General features: G+C 28.1%; 1 long non-coding RNA gene across 1 annotated transcript; it reads left to right on the top strand.

Moving 5' to 3' along the window:
• Positions 1 to 5,362: 5,362 nt before the first annotated feature.
• Positions 5,363 to 6,100, top strand: LOC110662134 (uncharacterized). The gene is made up of 2 exons (XR_002496262.2): positions 5,363 to 5,532; positions 5,759 to 6,100. It is a non-coding gene; the product is annotated as an uncharacterized LOC110662134 (long non-coding RNA).
• The last annotated feature ends 6,039 nt before the right edge of the window (positions 6,101 to 12,139 follow it).

Raw genomic sequence — 12,139 nt, 5'->3', positions numbered from 1 at the left:
AGAAATTATTTCACAAGGTTCTCCTCGGGTTTAGGGTTACTAGCTATCTTCACCGCAACTTCCCATAGGTCACCAATCACCGGGGCACTGGCTCATTTAACTTTATTGTATTTTATTTCTAAAATTTTTTCTAAATTTTTCTTACACTTATTTGAATTATTTATGACTCTTCACTCTAGTTTACATATAGTTCCAGACATTTCGACTGTCCGGACTGACATTAATCACTAGAACAGTCGAATGCACGGACTAGCTAAAGTAAGGGTGTTACAGGGTTAATTTGAGACATTAATCAAACATAAGGGTTTAATTGACAATTATGCAAACTTCAGGTTTTAATTACAAAAATTGTCAAACTTCAAGTTTTTTTTTGGCAATTAACCAAAAAAAAAAAAGATAATGTAGAAGAAAATAGATGAGAAAACAAAAGATGATATAGAAGAAAATATATGAGAAAGAAAAAGATCAAGAAGAAAATAAATGAGAAAGAAAAAGATATTAAAAAAATTTTGAAAGGAAAAGATGGTGAATAAAATAAATGAGAATAAAAAAGATGATGAAGAAAATGAGAAAAAAGAAAAGAAAAAGAGGAAAAAAAAGAATAGTGAGAAAAGAAAATAAGTAGTGGAGAAAGAAAATGAGTAGTAGTTTATATAAGCGAATTAGCAACCGATTATCAGTGTCTAATTTATTTTAAAAATTGGGTGAGAATTTTTTTTTTTTTTTGGGAAGGAGGGGGGGGAGGGGATTTACAACCGATTTGCAATTGGTTGCTAATATTAATCGATTTCAATCAATTACAAAAATCGGTTGCTTTTAGCAATTGATTCGCAAATTGATTACAAATCAAAATAAAAAGATAAAAAAAATGGGCGGGAAGTTTCTTGGGAGAAAAATTCGATTATAAAAATTAGTCGCTATTAGCAACTGATTTGCAAATCGGTTGCTAATTAAAATAAAAAATTAGGTAAGAATTTTAGGGGAGAAAAATCGGTTACTAATAGCAACCAATTTTAATCGGTTGCAAAAATTAATTACTATTAGCAATCAATTTGTAAATTGGTTGCAAATTAAAAAAAGAAAATAAAAAACTGGGTGGAATTTTTTGGGGGAAAAAACAGTTATTAATAGCATTTAATTTTAATTGGTTGACAAAATCAGTTACTGTTACTAACCAATTTGCAAATCGGTTGGAAATAAAAAAGAAAAAAAGAAAATAAAAAATTTGGGAAAATTTTTTGGGAGGAAATATTTAGTTAAAAAAAAGAAAATAAAAAATTTCGGAAAAATTTTTTGAAAGAAAAAAATTATCAACCGATTTGCAATTAGTTATAAAAATGAGTTGCTATTAGCAACTAACAATGAATTGGTTGCAAATAACAACTGATTTTAGCAGTCGATTACAAATCGATTGCTAACTTTAAAGCCCATCAAAATAATTATTTAATAACAACAATGAATTTTAAAATCGGTTGCTATTATTAACAGATTTTAGTAATCGTTGTTTTTAATCAGTTACTAATAGCAATCAATTTTAAAATCGATTGCTATCATATATGTAAGATTTTTTTGATATTGATTAGCAACCAATTTTAATACTCAACTCAACTAAGCCTTTATCCCAAAAATTTGGGGTCGGCTATATGGATTCGCTTTCTCCACTCTAAACGATTTTGGGTTAAATCCTCAGAAATGTGTAATGCTTATAGGTCATGTTATACTACTCTCCTCTAAGTCCATTTAGGTCTACCCCTTTTTTTCTTTCTATCCTCTAAACTAATGTACTCTACTTGTCTAACTGGAGCCTCCGTATGTCTACGCTTCACATGACCAAACCACCTCAATTTCCCTTCTCTCAATTTATCCTCAATTGGAACCACTCCTACCTTTTCTCCAATACTCTCATTACGGACTTTATCTAGTCTAGTATGACCACTCATCCACCTTAATATTCGCATCTCTGCAACTCTTATCTTAAACGCATACGACTCTTTCAATGCCCAACACTCACTACCATATAACATAGCTAGTCATATAGCTGTACGGTAAAATTTTTCTTTTAACTTATTGAGAATCTTGCGATCACATAAAACTCTCGTGGCATGTCTCTACTTCAACCATCCGGCTTTAATCATATGACTAACATCCTCCTCACATCCCCCATCTACTTGAAGGACTAAGCTGAGATATTTAAAGTGATTACTTTGGGACAGTATCACTCCATCCAAACTAACTCCTTCCCTATTACCAGTTTGGCCTTCACTGAACTTGTAATACATATATTCTGTCTTCGTTCTACTTAACTTAAAGTCCTTTAACTCTAGAATACTTCTTCAAAGCTCTGGCTTTCTATTGACTCCTTCTTGCGTCTCATCTATCAGAACAATATCATCTGCAAATATCATGCACCAAGGAATACTCTCTTGTATATGTTTCGTCAATTCATCTAAAACTAATGTAAAAAGGTAAGAGCTTATAGCTGATCCTTGGTGTAATCTAATTGAGATCGAAAAATCTCTTGTATCCCCTCTCACTATGCGCACAATAGTAGTTGCTCCTTCATACATATCTTTCAACACTTGTATGTACCCAATAGATACCCTCTTTTGTTCTAACACACTCCATAAGACATCTCTTGGAACACTATCATAAGCCTTCTCCAAATTAATAAAAACCATGTGTAGATCTTTCTTCACATCTCTATATTTCTCCATCAAACTTCTAATGAGAAAGATTGCTTCCATAGTTGAACGACCGGGCATGAAGCCAAATTGATTGAGAGAGATAGAAGTATCATGACGTAGTCGATGCTCCACAACTCTCTCTCACAACTTCATAGTATGGCTCATGAGTTTAATTCCCTTATAGTTTGAGCAACTCTGTATGTCTCCTTTATTTTTAAAAATAGGTACTAAAATAGCAACCAATTTTAATAACCATTATAAATCGATTGCTATTATAAATCGGTTGCTAATAGCAATCGATTTAACAACTGATTCTTGAATAGGTTGCTAAATTTTTAAAAATTAAATATTTTACTAAAAAAATGAAATTATAAATCGGTTACAAAATTGATTGTTAATAGCAATTCATTTTAGTTAGTTACAAAAATCGGTTGCAAAACTGATTATTTTTTTTTTAATGTTTGGGGAAAACAAAAGAAGGGAAGAGAGAAGATGATGGTATTGGTGTATTTTTCTTTTTCTTTTAGAGTAAATGATATTGTACTTTCTTCTTGTTGAATGTGTGTGAGAGATTTTTTTTTTTTCTATTTACAACCATTTTCTTCATGAAAATCCAATTCAATTGGTCAGATTTCATGAGAGGAGAATCAATATTGAAGATTTCCAATTAAATATTGGACTAATTAATCGGCCTAATTGCACCTCTGGTTTCTTATTTGCCATATTAAAATATGAGAGATAAATAGAAAAGAAATATTGCAACCATTATAAATATCTGCATGATAAGAAACCTGCCCTTCCTGCGTGAAGTAACCATTGAACTTTGCGTTGCCCACTTTTGTCTCGAGTTAAGATATGTGTAGCTACATAAGGATTTGGACGTAGATTATAGATTTTATTTGTAAATTTCCTTAAATTACAACAATACATCACCTTCTTCATCGATCAGTATCTCATCCATTTTTGTTGACAAGTACATGACTCATTCAGTTAGCTTAATTAGCTACTAAATTGTGTACGCATTATAGAATAAATTATTTTGAAGATGATTTTATTTCAGTACCACTGAATTGAATTTGTAATTTTAATGTAGAAAATATTGTATAATTGCTTAGTCTGTTTTGATTGAGTGGCTGAAGGTATATAATATACTTATCAAACCCATGTTTGAGTCCCTCTTTCTCATCCGTCACTAAAAAAGGGCAAATTGAATAAAAAATACTCAACTTTTTCATCAATTTACAATTTTGTCATAACTTTTAAATTTTAGTTTTAATGTCCTAACATTTGATATTGTGTAAAATTGTATCTAATTTTTAAAATCAAACTTGCAATTGGATATAAAAGCCAAACGTTTTGCAGTATTTTGCAATTATATCTAAACGTTCTAATTTTGGAACATAAATTCAAACTTTTGATAATTATAATCAAAGCTCAAAATTGATTAAAAGAAATTTAAATTTTATCCACTAAGCTTATATTATAGTAACTAAACATCCTAAACTTTAAATTTTATTACCTAAATTCATATAAATCCATCTATATATGTTTTAAATTAGATGATTTTATTCTTTTGATTGATGTGATTATAATTTTTAAAACAATCAATCAGCTTAATTACCAAAGTATAAAATCATTTTAGGACATTTACTATAATAATTATAAGTTTGATGGGTAAAATTTAAATTTCTCCAAATCAATTTTAGGTTTTGCCCATAATTGCACCAATATCAAAGGTTGGGATTACTTTTTCTAAAATTAGAAAGTTTGGCTATAATTGTAAATTATTGCAAATATTTCATTTTTATGGCAATTATAAATTTGATTTTAGAAATTAAATATAATTTGTTCTCAATGTCAAATCTTAGGATACTTAAACCAAAATTGAAACGTTATGATAAAATTACAAATTAACAAAAAAGTTTAGTATTTTTGGTCCAATTATTAAAAAATAAAAAAAAATTGTATAACTAATATTAGATGGCATCAATTATCTTTTTCAAATTCAGTTCCCGAAATTATCAGAAAATTGGCTAAATATATAAATTTTATCAAGCTTACAATTATTATTTCTGCAATATATCAGCAAATAAATAATAATGTTTCCGAAAAGATCTAAATGATGGGAGTAATTATTTGACTGGCTAGCATTATTTATTTCTTTTTTTTTTTTTTTTACCGTAGATATATTTATTTTTAATCTATTCACTAGTGAAGGATTATAGTAATAAATTAGCGAAATATTCCTTGCGTAATGTGAAGGAAAGTTATCCAAAAAGATACAGGCATCATATGCCTTTCCAAAATGCGAGGTCACATGGTTTTAATTGATATTCTTATTCTTTTGTTATCAAATAAGATTGAAGATAAGAAATTCCAATGGAAAATAAAGCATAAGACAATATAGTTGCCAGGCATTAATTATTATTTATGCTTTTAATGACCTATGAGCTTTAACTCAATAATATTGAAATAGTCTTCAAAATCGTAAGGCTTTAAATAAAAAAAAAGTTCTTAACGAGTTTTTTTGTTAATAGTTCTTCGTTGAAGAAGGGAAAAAAAAAGCAAATATTCTTGAATTGTTTCCCATAGAAGAAAAGCTCAAAAGGAAGTAAAGCACATTTTGCAAAGCACATAGATCAATCTATAAAGCTACTACTAGGTAGCTGTCTATTTGGACAAAAAACCTCTGAGAGAGATTGAAAAGGAATGATCATAGCCATGAAGAGAGCAATATTTATAGGGCTTTTGTTCATAATTATTTTTTGTACATCTCTTTCATGCTATGCCTTTGAAGTTTCTTCCCCACCACAATGCCAGTCTTTATCGAAGGCAAAACACTTGAAGGGTAAGGGTTATAATTAACCTTTTTGAGTTCTTAACTTCTATCATATTTTTTTTCTTTAATTTTACATAATTATTAGATAGGGAAATCTTATCTAGATTTGATCTATTGTAGACTCAAAATACAAATATATATATCTTACTATTCATGTTATATATTTAGATTTATGATGAATCAGATATAAGCAAGAATTTTCTTATCAGATATTAATTAATTTCTATGCATGTAGATGCACATAAGAAAGTTGATATAATGAGTTTCAGAAGACATGGAAAGGGATCATATGGTGGTGGAGATCTCCTTCATCCCCGTAACAGCCATCGGAATGGAGCTGCAAAATCCATCATATTGAAATCCTCTTCCTTCCTCTCAACACTACGACTTAGATATGTTCTTGTTTTAGTTTTTGTTTTCTTGGTCTGAATGCTCATGGAATAGTTATATGAAAACATCAAAGCAAGATTTGAGGAAAGCAAACTGATGTTAACATTAATTCTTGTATACTATGATTAATTAGATGGACATGATACCTACAAATTTAGAGGAGAATTCCATTAATTACTATTCTTCTTCTTCTTTTCATAAGCTCTTTTATCAATGCTCTTCATCACGAATTGCCTTAATAATGTAGCTTCCACAGTGTAGTATAAATTGTGTTGATTGAGGTAGTTCATGCTAGATTATTGAAGCAAGATGATTGAGGCAATTCATGAAGAAAAATTTAAGAACCCAACACATGGATTTAAATATATAAATCACAACTTATGTTCATGCAAAATAGACTAGGATCTTTATCATATTTGTTTCACTAATCCTACTATATAATCACATATTTATAATCATGAATTACATAGATAAACCACATTCTAAGTGTACCTTGAATTGCAAAAAATTAATGCTCCACCACTTGAAGAATGAATAAGAGTGTCCCTAACATACCAAAAACAAAAAAGTCAAAACACTTGTACTCTTCTCTCTTATGGCCTTTGGAAATTGGTGCGTATTCTACACGTTTTTTTTTTGTAATTTTATACAAAAAGTGTATTGAGAGAATAGGCCTTTTGGCCCTATATAGTTTTATTTTACAAATTTGATTATATCGCATGAAAGATAAAGCCACTCTTGGCCAATAGTTTTGTGCTTTAGTATAGCAATGCTACTCTTGGATAAAGCCATGTAACCTTTGACTTTATATGATTTTACATATCTACACCATGTAGTTATATGCTATTAAGTTTTGGTTCTTATTCTTATAATTAGAATAAATAATCAAATGGAGCCAAGTTGATCCATTATGAGTGACCCAATCCGTATTTTCAACAATTCATGATCTTGACGAGAATTTATTCAGTGCAACCATTGTATGTATATAATAAATATATTATGATCATTAATTATGATGAGATACATCATGATTAATGGTCATTATACAACTTCTGTACATATTATAGATGTATTTTAAAATTTTTAGATCTAGACATTTCTTATACTAGGAATTTTCATAAATAGAACGGGTCTTTCCTTTAAAATGTATAGAGTAATTAAGGTTTAAATTCAATTATATATTCATATACAATATTAGTATATTCCATATAAAATTAATATATCCTAATAAAACTTTGAAAATCAATTTTTGACAAGAATTTTTTAAAATATGTTATTAGAATTAAATCCTTTAATAAATTCTATGTACACCTAGATTTTCTGTGCCCTCTAAAATCTGAACGATTCCCTTTCTCCAAATCTCACTGATCGCCATTACATCTCCGTACCTTTCAAATCTTTTTCTTACCTCTCCACCAATTGAGACTCGGTGGTTAAGTAACATTAATGCTACTTCTCCTAGGATCGAGAACCTTCATTCACAGCTAGCCATGGTAATTTTTAATCTGGTGTTGCCTTTTTTTTTTTTAATTTCTTTTGTTTTTGCCAAATTTTCATTGTGAATTTGGAACTGTTGGAAGCAGGCTGATAGCTTTTTGACACCTAACAAATAAGTTAATTTATTAAATGAAACAAAAATATGGAGCTCAACGATTACTGATTTTAAAAGTTAACTTCATTTTGAAATTTTTTTTTCTTATTGATAGGTAATTATTTTGAGTTTTTAGTTAAACTTAGGTTATTCTATTAAAATGTATGAATGATAAAATAATAATTATTTGAAATTATTTTCATATAATTAATTTATTGTTAATTTAATTATTATAAATAAATAATAATTATAGTATTTGTAATTATAAGTAAGAAACTTTATTTATTAAATTTATATAAAAAAATTAAATATTTTTTTAATTATCATTTTTAATTTACTTATTTTTATTTTTTTGAAATAATATAAGATATAATAAAATATATTCTAAAATAAATTATAAGTCTATGAAATTTAAAAAAAAAAATTGGAAAAAAAGGAAAAAGTAAAAGAAATATTTGCATGATTTAACTAGGCAACCTATTGTCTATGAACAAAAATTTTCTATGGCTATGTTCAGCATCTTATCACACACTGGACAAATAAGAAGTGGAGTGGCTTAATTATGAAGTAGAAAAATTGTAGGCTCTAATAAGCTGGATTTTCGAAATTGTCTTAATAATATTAGGCATGGCCCATTAATCCATCATGGACAAAGTGATTAAACGCGTATTTATTAACACTATCCGTGTTTTTTTAAAGGCCTAAGGCCCAAATAAGCCTTTGAATTTTAGCTTAATAGTCAATTCAATCTCTAAATTTTATTTGAGTCAATTTAGCCCTTAAAATTTTAATTAAGAGTAATTAAATCTTATTTAAATGGTGTTCATTTACAGTGCTAATAAATAAGTAAAGTAATCTTATAGGACCCACAAAATAATTAAATATCATTAAAAAATTATAAATATCAAAATTTAAATTTAATAAAAAAAATAAAACAAATAAAAAGAAACTCAAATATTTCTTCAGTTTCTCGGTTAACCAAACACCAAAAACGTTGTCATAACTTAGTTAGCCATCCAATTTAGAGCTGTAAAACATAATCCTTTTCCTTATTTTCAACAACCGCTCCATCTCAGCTACACAACTTATTGTAAACACATCCATTTCTCTCCTCTCCTATCAATGTAATAACATACTTTCACCCATGACCATGCCAATCTTCGATACTCTTTCAACACAGGTAGACCCATCAAGACCCAATCAATGACCTTATCTCATCCTTGACATCTTCTCTCCAATTTTCCTTCGATTTTAGGAAGTTCACACCTATTGTAGAACCTAGAGCTGGGATATGGGCCCTAGAGAACATCAGCGACCCAATCAATGACTATAATATCATTGCAAATGGAATGTTGTGCACCGCGGAAGCGTGTAAACTGCAAATAAATAAAGCAAACACGCAAAACACCAATATTTACGTGGTTCACTCTCTCAACATAAAGCTACATCCACGGGCATGCCATCTTGCACTATTAACAATAATAAATCATCGTTATAAGCTTATAGTTATACTACCCGTAAACCCAATTATACCCAAGAGAACCCATACAACATCAAACTGCTTATAGTAAATATATTAGTTAGTCCCTCTCAATCTCCTCTAGACATAACCCAATATATTTACTATTACAACACTACACTACAATGGGTGCCTTCAACTATATGGACAAAAGCTCTCTCAACAATGGACAAGAATCCCTTCCTCTTGAATTTTATGTCTTTTCTCCACCTTAGGCCGAAACCTCTCTCCACTACAATGGGCAAAAGCCCCTCATCAATGGGCAGTGCCAAATCCGCAGCAATTAACAAGGCCCTTCTCTACAATGGGTAACAGCCTCACTCTATGAGCTAAAAGCAAAATAACCATTTCCACCATTCTCCTATTTATAGTGTTAATTTCCTCAATCCTAATATGATTAGCAGTTCCACTCAATTTAGAAATAACACTAAAATAAGAGTTCTATTAAAGAATATTTCTTACTCAAATTAGGAAAAGATCTATCTCCAAATCCCATTAGAATTTTGAGTCATAATTCTAACAATCTCCACCTTGACTCAAAATCCATCAACCATTACATACCTTAAATTTTTGGGTATCATCAAATCATCAAATCTCCATGCTTAGGCTTGAAACTTTCAAATTATTAAATTTTCAATCTTCATGGATGTAACTTGCTTCATTCTTCAAAAAATCTTCACGTCATCAACCATCTTGATTTTACATCAAGAGTTCCACATCAATTTTAACTCTTTACATCTACCATTATTGCATGTGCGATTTTTTACATGTCGCAACTACTCCACCTTCAACCAAACTCACCAAGATCATCTCGATGCTCTGATAATAATTTGTTGTGCATCGCGGAAGCGTGTAAATTGCAAAGAAACACAGCAAATACATAAAACACCAATATTTACGTGGTTCACCTTTTCAAAATAGAGCTACATCCACAAACATGCCATCTCCACTATCAACAATAATAAATTATTATTACAAGCTCATAGCTATACTACCCATAAATCCAATTACATCCAAGAAAACCCATACAACATCAAACTGCTTATAATAAATTAGTTAGTCTCTCTCAGTCTCCTCTAGACATAACTCAATATATTTACTATTACAACATTACACCACAAAAGGGTGTCTTCATTTATATGAGCAAAAGCTCTCTCACTAATGGATAAAAATTCATTCCTCTTTAATTCTATGTCCTTTCTTCACTTTATAACGAAAACTTCTCTCTACTACAATGGGCAAAGCAGTGCCAAATTTGCAGCGCCAAATTTGCAGCACTTGGCAAGGCCCTTCCCTATAATGGACAACAGTCTCACTTCATAAGCTGAAAGCCAAGTAACTCTTTTCACAATTCTCCTATTTATAATGTTAATTCTCTTAATACTAATCTGATTAGGAGTCTCACTTAATTTAGAAATAAAACTAAAATAATAGTTTTACTTCTTATATCCTATTAAAAAATATTTTTTTTATCCAAATTAAAAAAAAAATTATCTCTAAATTTTATTATAATTTTGAACCATAATTCTAATACGAAAGAACCAACTCCCTATCGGTAAGACGTGGCTAGGGTGCATGGTGGCAGTGATCGCAAGGTGTAAACTACTTTCAAAGCATGCCCTGGCATCCTCGATCAGATCGGCTTTATTGTACTTGGCTTTACTAGAAAAACTACATTGATCGAAATTAAATTTTATTGGAAAATAATTTTATCATAAAGTTTTTTTTTTTTAGCAAATCATAAAGATGAAAACCGCTTTGGGAATGGCTGCGGATGGTATTTTCAGCCTTTGGATGGGACTATTATAGAGATGTGACCCTTTGATTATTATTACTCAATAATTTCATTTTTATTTATCTAATAAAAGCTATATACAATATTTAATAAAAAAATTTCTTATTCTTGTTCAAAGTTGTGCAGTAAAATGAGCTTTTATATTTATTTTTCTGTTAATTTTTTATAATATTAATACTCCAAATTTCTTTTGACTGAAGTTTACTATTATTTGTATTTCTAAAATTAATTACAATATCCTCTTTTTATTATAAAATTTTTTTAAATGTGTTTTAAAAAAGCTGTTGACAATAAATAATTATTTATATTTAATCATTTTATATAAATTTTTCACATTCATAGAATAACTATTCTATTTTTTTAATTTTTCATATTTATTTTAATTTTTATAAAATATTTAAAAATATTTTTTAAGTATTACTAATGATTTTATTTATAGGTAATCACTTTAGAAATCTTTGGTAAAGTTTTTTTTTATTAATTTTATAAAAGAGATCAAAATCTTTTTTATCTTTATTTAATCTCTTTAAAAAAATAAGTAAAAGAATATAAATAAAGTCAAACTTGAAATACTTATTAATATAAATTAGTTAAAAAGTATTTACCTTCACTTATAATTTAATTAAACCAATTTATATGATCTAAAAATAGATAAATTTATTTCTTTATCACAATTTTTTAATTTATAAGTTTAGTTTATAAGCTTAAAAACAAAATAGAGGGCTTAACTTTTTATTTTCAGTGTTTATAGGCTAGTTTGATTAAATATTTTTTATATTATTTTTATTTAATTTTTAAAATTTCATCATAAATATTATTTAATATTTTTTAATAATTTAAATAATAAATATATTTATAAGTTGTTTACATCAAACATAATAACTGCTTATCGGTCACCTATAAATATTTTAACTAAACACATAACTACTTAAAATTTTAAATATTTATAAATTCAAATTATAAACTGATTTTTATGATGAAGCCAAACATCCTCTTAATGAATAATGTAACATTATCTATATTCTTTTTTAGCATGAGATTTCTAATTGCATGTGATATTTGATTTTATTACATAAAATTTTAGAATCACTTATCATTAGTGATTGTTATAAAGATTTTTTTTTATGAAATTAATAAAAATAAATATAAAAAATTGAAAAATAGAATGATAATCACATAGGTGTGAAATTTTTGTATAAAGTGTCTAAATATAATAATTATCAAGAGTAAAAATTTTTTTACAATGTAATTAATTTTAGAAATAATAATAATAATAATAATAATAAAACTTGTAAAAAAATTTAAAGTACAAATATTTCCA

This window comes from Hevea brasiliensis, unplaced genomic scaffold (assembly GCF_030052815.1).
Source record: "Hevea brasiliensis isolate MT/VB/25A 57/8 unplaced genomic scaffold, ASM3005281v1 Scaf576, whole genome shotgun sequence".
Taxonomy (NCBI): domain Eukaryota; kingdom Viridiplantae; phylum Streptophyta; class Magnoliopsida; order Malpighiales; family Euphorbiaceae; genus Hevea; species Hevea brasiliensis.
The sequence above is the reverse complement of the archived record's forward strand: the minus strand, read 5'-3'. Positions and strand labels throughout refer to the sequence as shown.